This window comes from Charadrius vociferus, unplaced genomic scaffold, assembly GCF_000708025.1.
Source record: "Charadrius vociferus isolate BGI_N301 unplaced genomic scaffold, ASM70802v2 scaffold7, whole genome shotgun sequence".
Classification (NCBI taxonomy): Eukaryota; Metazoa; Chordata; class Aves; order Charadriiformes; family Charadriidae; genus Charadrius; species Charadrius vociferus.
Genome location: NW_009649308.1, coordinates 8,608,202 through 8,617,324, shown reverse-complemented (window position 1 = coordinate 8,617,324; position 9,123 = coordinate 8,608,202).

Genomic DNA, 9,123 nt, shown 5'->3' with positions numbered 1-9,123 from the left:
GTGCGCGTGCCGGCCCCCCGCCGGCAGAACGGCCTCCGTGGTAGGGGCCGGGAGCGGGTGTCGGAGGCGCTCCTCTTGCAACCCCGGCGCTGAGGTGATGAAGCGGCAAACGCTGTCCTGGATTTCCTCAGAGCCGCGCGGGGAGGGCGAGGGACGCCCTCCCCACCACAGAGGTGGCGGGAAGCCCTCTCAGGTCGCCCCTCGGTGGTCCTGCTTCCAGTCAGGGCGCTCAGCACCCGCCCGCGCCCTCGCCGCGGCGGAGGCCTCTCCTCGGAGCGCTGGGGGGGGCGCACAGGGCGGGCCAGGCCGCTCCTCGGGGTGTTGCAGGGGTTTGCAGGATGCAGCCATGGTGCTCCATCAGCGAGCTGTTTTTTGTCACTGTTTTGTTGCTGGGGCCTGGGGGAGAGCCGGGCTGAGGAGGGCTGGTAGGCCAGCCAGGTTTCTGTCTGTTCGGGGGAGTCCTGGGGACGTTCCCTCAGGCTGTGTCTGCTCCGGAGCTGTGTCCCTCTGCTCCTCTTCGGTCTTTCTCCCCCCCAGGACCAGCCTGCCTGAAAAATAACTCCAAACACCCGCTTCAAATCTTGCTTCTCCAGGGAACCTGAGAGGTGGCAATGCTGCCTCGTTTTTCCCTACTTCCATTAAAATCGGCACTGCCTCTGAGTTGCAGAATTGGGCCTTTTATTTCTCAAGGTTTAGAAATTTTTCTTACGATTGTGGTTGAGGTAGTTGGGGGATAAAACCTGCCCTGTACAGTCAGTAGGCAAAAAGCTTCTCTGACTGATGGAGCCAGGAGCAAAGCACAGCCCTTTCTGTGCCCTCTGTTTTAGGGGTTGTCTTCCTTTTACTCGGTGCTGTGCCGAAAGTTCACTGCCAGCGAACCATCAGTCTGGGACTGATCCCTTCCTCCAATCCCTCCTGTCGTTTACGCTATGGGAGACTGTATGAAGGAACCTATTATCAAAATCCCAAGATGTAAGGGATGAGCGATCCAGATTCCAAATGCTGTTGTTGAGCAGAATCAGACCTTGGCTGGATACACAACTCTGAAAGTTTTTTGTGATTCTTGGTTAGTTTTCAGATTCTGCCTCTTGGGCTCTTCTCTGTACAAAACTGCTTAAATTAGAAAGAGTAGAGTAAACATGTAGGATTTAAGTAGAATCTCTGCTGGAAACCACCTCATGTTTTATTAACAAATTGCCCCATGAAATTAAGTGAATAATAGATGAATGTAGTTCTGGTGGGACATGAGAACCTGACAGTGGAGTGTGTTTGCAAGGTGACGGGAGGTTACAGGCTTCTGTGATAAATAGTCATGAGTGGGGCAAAGTCCCCTAGATGCCTTGCAGTAATAGCTCTTCTGACGGGCATGAGAACAGCTATTAGAGCAAAGCAATCTGGAACTGGACTGAACTGTGAAACCAAAAAGTCCTTTGGTGTGAAGAAGACCCTGCTATTGCATCCTTCTTTGTGAAGAGAGTGTTTCCATAAGAGTAGCTGTCCAAGATCAGGGTTCAGTGGGAGGAGAGAAACAATGCTTGGTTCTAGATAGCGCAATGCTGCAGATAATGAATGAATAAAATAGGGTGGCTTCGGACCATAGCCTGTTCAAATTCTGCTTCTGCCACCAGCTTTGGGTGTTGTTCAGGCTTTTTATGATCTTGCTAGTGTTTGCCTTGTTTGGACCTCAGAAATATGGCAGCCCCAGCCGAGCTGAACCAGATGCAAATGAGAAACGTGCTACATTTGCTGCTTTGGATGAAGGGTCACGTTGCTTCCAAAGGAGCAGCTTCTTGTCTGATCACCAGAATTCATTTATTCTAGTAGCCACAATTAATGCTGATACCCACTAGCATCCTTACTTGGGACACCAATTAACAACTTTAACAACTGTTCAGAAGTGCTGCCCATGGCTGTGGTGAGCCTGTAGCTGTTCTGCGTATCCTGCTATCAGACCTTCTGCTGACAGCCCCACAGGAAGGCAGAGTCAGAGGACACAGACTGGGTCAAAACAGCCCCTTGTAGTCTTTGGCAGCCATGTAATAAACTGCCTGCCCTGGGAAGGCCAGTGTGCTGGGGGGGGTGTGGGGTGTGTGTAGTACGTGGGTTTGAGGTCCGAGGGGTGTTGGAGTTGCTTGTAGATGCAGCCTTGTGCAGGTGGCAAGGTGTCCCCTTGTAGGGGAGGGCACGTATTTGTGGAGGTATAGATGGGTTCTGAGCATAGGGGCAGAGCCAGGTGATGAATGCACAGATGTGTGGGAACCACTGCCTTGCGAAGGAGCAAGTTCTGTTGTTCACTTGTGCTGTGCTGTGCCTTTACACAGAGGGCGGCCCTGGGCTCTTGTTTGTCTGCTGAGGGTGCAGGCATGAGTCAGGTTTGGAAAGCAGCAAGTCTAGAGCGGAGGAGTGTGGTGGGTCGCTGCTCTGGGGGGTGTTAGCAGGCTGTGCAAGACAGCAATGGGGAAACCAGGGGTACCTGGAGATGCAACACAGTCATTGATGTAAACCAGCCGAGAGGAGCGTGTGATGGTGATGCTCAGGACATCTCCAACAGGGAGGCTAAAGGCTGCTGGGAACATCCAAGGATTTCAGGTACTATGTTGGAAGGTTAAACTGTCCACAGTAAGTGAGACCTCTTTCCAGATCACAGCAGTATATGTGAGCATGTATCTTTGAATGCTTTGGCATAGCCCCACTGAATTACAAGCTTTTTTTGCCATGATTCTGCAGTGGGACCAGAGCTGTCTGATTGCCCTTGGTTGCCGCCTGTGTGGCTCATCTTGCTGCCTGTCTAAAGGAATTCCTGTTTCTGACAAGGCTTCCAGCAAGAGCAACTCCTCAGCCCAGACAAATTGCATACAATTCTTGGATTATGCCACCAGATTTATTACTCATGTGAAAAAGCTCTGATGGTTTTGTTCCACATTGGATCAAAGGCAGCTACTGTGAGAACATGTCTATATAAGCTGTCAATATTTATTATCAGCTCGCAAAACGTAGAATTTTGTTGTACTTGCATGGGATTTTTCGTGTTCTTCCCTCAACTGTGCAAATGAATCACAGTACGCGTGGTATATATAGGCGGACGTCAGCTTTTTATTATGACTTAAACTCTGGTCTACTTACTCAATCATGAATTGAAAACACATGGCTTTAGTATGTAGGGCTTTTTTACTCATTAAGTGCTAAAGCTGTAGTGGCAGTTTCCAGGGACTTTCTTTCCAAATTTCAGCATGCCTTCAAAAGGAAGTTGGGTAAGTGCTTTATAGGAGAGCAAACAGTCCTGCAGCGAACCTTGCAGTACAGAAATTTATGATACTACTTAACACTTCGTCTTCAGAGTGTTTTCTGGATGTAACTCATCCCCTGAGATCCAAACTCCTTTAGGCAAATAGGAGATTTGCTGAATAGCAAGGTCTGGGAGAAGGAATGGACCTTTTTGTAAACTTAGACCAGTTATGTTAAAATAAGGAGGACTAAATGGAGGAGGCAAATCAGGGAGAATACTTAAAACTACTGGTACAAATGAAATACTGTAATGTATTTTGAAATGGGGCTTGTTCAAAAATTGGACTACATTTACTGAAATGAAAATAAAAGCCACGTAACGGTAAAATAAAGGTGTTACAATCCTCAAATGAGAAAAAAGTCATGTCAAATTAATCCAAATGTTTAGGGCTTACCCAAAATAAAATTGGGTCTAAGTAGAGTATGGAGAGAAGTTTGTTTCACCAAAACCATTTCTTAATGAGAATTAGTTTTTGTCCTATTTTTTATTTTGCCACAGCACAGACAAATGTATTATTTTCTGAGCTCTAAACTATGGTGTTACCCCCATGAATTGATATATCTTCCTTTACTAGCACAGGGAGAGGAGCAAGACAGGACGAGTGCTTGAGGGAGGATGGGCAGGCTTGTGACCGACCCAAGATCAAGAGAGCTGGTTCGCGGTGCTGCAGAGCCCAGGAGCAGCTCAGCCTCCTTGGGGACCTCTGGAGTCTCTTTTGTGCCTCTCCCAGAGGGGGCTTCTTCTTCATTCAGGTTGTTTGCTCCTCTGCAAGTGAAACGGGAACAGCAAAATGAGGCAGTTCTAGGCTGTGAACAGTCAAGCCAGGAGAAAGTACCCGGCAGCATGCGAGAGCTGTCCCCGAGGCTGCGACGGGCTCACCGCGGTGCTCGGAGCCAAGGGCACAAAGCCACCCGTTGGGGTTTGCTGCATCTCCTGCTCTGCACGACCCCATCCAGCTGTGAGTCCCACAGAAGCCCTGGGCGACTCTTCTCCGTGGCCTGGACAGGCCATTATCAGAAGGGACACCCCGAGACAGCGGCATCGACAGTGGCTTTATTCAAGTGAGGAACAGTGTGCAGCCTAATAAGGAATATAATTTTTTTTTCATGGTGCACATTAATCTGCCCTGTTTTCCACACACACACACAAAAAATGCCTGAAACTCTTGCCAAACAGCCTCGCCTCATCTCCTTCTTTAAAAGTTCATTCACAGTTACAGCCACAGTCGCAGCTGACAAACCGTTTACCGGGGGTAAACAAGGCTCTGCATTTTGGGTCAGCTCGGAAGGTTTCCCGGTGTCCCTGTGACTCATCACTGGAAGGGTCATCCCGAAGCACACCCCCCTGGTGATGTGATCTTGGTACAGTCCAAAGAGTTTCAGGTTGAGGAGCTGAGAGGATCTTTGTTTGCAGGAGTCATTCTGGAGTTTGATGTGCCTCAGAGCAGGGACAGACCTCAGCCAGGTAAGTGCCAGAGGTAGCCTGTAAACTGGTAATTACTTGATTTGCACCTCTATCACCAGGATGGAAACTCTGTGTGTTACTAGTAGTGAGCACTTCAGCCAGCACAGTGAGAAAATGCTTTTGCCTACTGCAGTAACGGACATTTCTTTCAGAAAGTCACATCTTGACTGTACTAACTCTGACCCACGCGCTCATTGTGATTTCTTGCAAAAGCATGGTTGCTCTCATTTCTGCTGGGATAACCAGTCTAACACTAGTCTTCTCTCTACAGGCATCATTAACAGTTATACCGAATAAAGGGTAAAGTGTGATTTGATCTCAGTGCCCATATAATTCTATTCTCCATAACGTCTCTGATGTTCCAAAATACTGTCGGTTCCCTCTGTGGATTCTTTCATTGTGAAATTCAAGTGGGTATTGTACTTCTTGTTGTTGTTCTTGTGAAGGAGAGATTTTTATACTGTTTCTAAAGTAATAGATAAGTGGATACATAAAATGATGGAGTGGCCTGATAGGGAGTTACCCATTAATTTGCAATCATGGTCTTTTTTTAAACTAACTTTTATGAAAAGGCAGAACGCAGAGATACTGGAATTCTGAAGAAAGCTGTTTCCTGTGGTTTCAGCACAAAAGTTTAGCTTGAACGAATCAACTGACAATTGCTGTTAGCGTTTTCTCTAGAGCTTGTTATAGATCTCTTGACCTGGATTAATGTTAATTGTAACAATTGGCATCTACCATGCTAATTTACTTTAAAAAAAAAATAATTCAAGACTGGAATTGTACCCCTGTGTAGTTAGCTGCAAATCTGTCTGGTCTTGAGGCTATAGTGGAAGCCACTGAAGGTCAAGTTTTTTGAAGTGTGCAGATACCTGTGCTCTTTGGAAAATCCTGTCTGCCTGCATATCCTTAAAAATGTGTCCCATAGCCACTTTATGTCTTCACTAAAAAAAGATATGTTGTATTAGTTTAGCTAAAGGATCAAGCTGTACCGAGATTGGATCCCGTGCAATATGCACAGCCCGAAGCAGGACTCCTTTCACAAGAGCAACAAAGTGGCGGCATAAAATGAGCAAGTGGCAATTGCTGGCCTGAAACAGAAATGGGCACCCTGAGTACCTGCTTCTGAGTCCTCTTGAAAAGGCAGCACGTGCTCACACGGTTGTTTAGAAAAGCATTTTAATCTTGCATGTCAATGACAGGCAATTGTGCGGGTGTTGATCTGTAGTGCTGTGTATTCCTCCTTGTACCATCACCCTGGCTGCTCTAGGAGTCAGAGACCCTCGGAGTCCGGATGTGTGGAGAGTTTTGAATTTCTGAATGCTGGCTGAGATCTAGCGAGGGACTTGAGCATCTGCAGTGGGAACAGAGGGAAAATGCTGGGACCTTAAGGCTGAGATGTAGGCTAAATAACTTGAGTCAAGCAACTGCTTAATGCCTAAACTGTTAAGTGCCACATACGCCTGTAGCTCGTGGGCTTTGCGTGCCCTTAACTTAGTATGTGTTTGGTACAACGGAGCTGCTGGGTGCACTGTGGGTTTCCAGTTGTGGCTGCCAAACAAGTTGTGCCTCTGGCGCTGAGCCCCTCGGGGTCTGGGCACAAGAGCCCTTCCGGCAGTTTGCTTCTTAGGTGTGGGCAGGACCGAGAGCCACACAAAACACAGCGGCAAAACCCCGCGCTTTTCTAGTTTGGTTGAAGGCGGCGGGGCAGCATGTGCTGCTTTTTGACAGCAGCAGGCTCTGGCTGAGAGCGCTCGCTGAGAATCAATTCTCTGTTTGGTGTGAGCGGTCAGGCCGCGGGGCTCCCTCGGGGGACTGCCCTTGGCACCCAGCCGCGGCCCTTCAGCTGCAGGTGTGCGCCGCAGGGGAGGGTGAGCTGGGAGCGTGGCCGAGCTCGGTCCCTGCTAGCCTGGTCACTACAGCACTCGGCTGAATTGAAGGAAAGGAGACCTGGGATTTTCTCTCTCTTCGCAATGATCTCCGAGCGTTTTAGCCGTTGAAGGTTTCACCTGGAAACTGACCAGTTGGAGGCAAAAGTCTGCTCTCCTGCTGACTCCGTTCCTTTTTAAATCTTTGCCTTTGCCCAAGGAGAGAGAGAAAATGGTTAAAAGCTGTTGCACAGGCAGCTACACTGGGATAAACTCTCACAGAAAAGGCAAGGAGAGGAGAGAGGGAGTAAAGCCAGAGTTTACCCTCTCTGAGTGCGTTCTGCCAGGATTTTGAGTGGTTTCGACCATGAAATCAGCATTGTACTGCTGAGTAATCCCATGCACACATGCGTGTTGATTTCACTCAGTTTTCAAGCAGAAAAAATCACACCCCCCCCTAACCATCAGCCCTGCAAATTCAGCTGCCTTCTGCTGGTGCCAGATGGAGTCCTTCCCCTTTGGGCTTAATCACCTGTAAGCGCAGCTTTTCTCAGCTGCTGTTGCTCCACCTGTCCAGCCCCAGCACCATCAGTTCATGTCCCTGAAGGCTGGACCAGCTGTGCTCTTACTGTGGGATGAGGGGGCTGCAGCGTGCGGATAGCCACCATCTCACGCCCCAAAGGGCTGCGGAGTGTTTGCAGGACATGAGCCCTGACTCCAGCACTCCCTCCCCGAAGGGTACGAATGGGCTTGCATTTTATCTCACTGGGAACTGACTAGAAGAGAGGTGGGAGAGAGAACAAACTCTGAAAATCAGTGACACTGTTCCTGGTGGAGCTCCTGTTCAGCTCCCAGATTTCTGGGAATGGCAGGCTTGGTCCTGAACTGACAGCCGCCCTCCTGAGCCGCCTGGCTTGGACACAGGCTTTGCAGTACAAACTCCCAGCTAAAGTGCTATAGAAAGTCCCTCTGTCCCAGTAAGACCTGAAATAAAAGCTTGGTAAAGCACTGTGATGTTGCAGTGCAAGTGTCGTGATTAATTTTATTGTAGTAAAGCTTTGGTTTGTAGCCAGATGAGTCCTTGATGCTGTCCATGAAAGTAAATAGGTTGTGGCCAGTGCTGTTCCTGGTGTCCAGTTAGTCCTGCTGCATTTCTGCTCAGAAGTGATGGGATATGGGCAGATATTCTCAGACAAAAATATATTAGTTTGCCTCTTTCAATTTTAATGCTAAGTATGGCAAAACTGCACAGCAGACCAATGTTGGCACCTCCTGTTCCTTTGTGAAGACTAATGCTTGTGTCTCCTTCCCTTAGCCAATTCTTGAGCTGAGCTAGACAGAGAAACCTTTATATGTCTATTAAAGTACTGAGTTACAGAGACCATAAAATAGCCAAATTAACCTTATTTTGCTGAAAAATCCAAAAGCTGGATGAAAGAAGGGCTAATGCTGCACAGTTGTGGTATGCTGAGAGCACACAATAAAACTTGGTATTTCATCTAGACAGGGAGAGAACATTGCCACCTAAAACAACTGATAAGCCCTGGGACACGGTCATTAATACTGGACTGGCTGCTGTTAAATTATCCTGTGCAGCCAATTTGATCCAAATTGAATACGCTCTAACTAATGCAATTGCATATCCACACGATACAGATTTAATGCTGACTTTGTACTTTTATATTGGCTTATGCAGAAGAGAGGATACCCAATCCAGCATAAAGACTCCCAGTGCAGTCAGTGTACTGAACTGTTTAAAAAATTTAAATGAGTAAATTTCTCCAGTAGCGATGCTCTGTGTTATGGGCAGTGATGCTTCTGATGCATCAGGAGCAGTGGAAGAGCCAAGATCATAAAATCGCAGCGTATGTGAGGTGGAAGCTTTTCAACTGCTTTAAATTCCCCTGTACTCTTAATACAAATTTGCAAAGTCACTGCTTTGTACGGACCTGGGATCATTCTGCACAGGAAGAGAAGGCAATAACCTTTTCCAGCTGGAGCCCTGGAAGTGCCTTTAATTAGTTTTACAGAAAACCAGTTCAGAGTAATTTAAAGCTTTTGGCTACAGGGCTGCTTTTTTGGAAGCGCTCGCTGATTTTATTGCTGTGAAGCAAGCTGGAGAAAGAGATGTTTGGGAAAATACTAAACTATGTTTGCAAACAGTTAAATACTTCAGTCCCTGTTTTGCTGTCACAATCCAAACAGTGGCTTTGAGGACTGGTGATAAGTCAGTATTGAAAGAACAGAGTTCAGAGTTGGGAGGTTTTTGTGCATTTCAAGACGGTCACACAACTGCAGTTACAAAAGAGGAACCCAAGAACCAGGTGTTGGTTGTTGTTATTATTGGTCAGGCTACTGTTGGCATTAAACAAAAGCAAGCTTGGCACCTGCAAATGGATAATAATCTTAAAACCGGGATGCTGCCCCAGAGCATTGCATATGCTGTGTGTATCCTTTCTGGCATCCCTCCCGTGGTTTTCCCAGATGGGGGCTCCTGGAACAGCA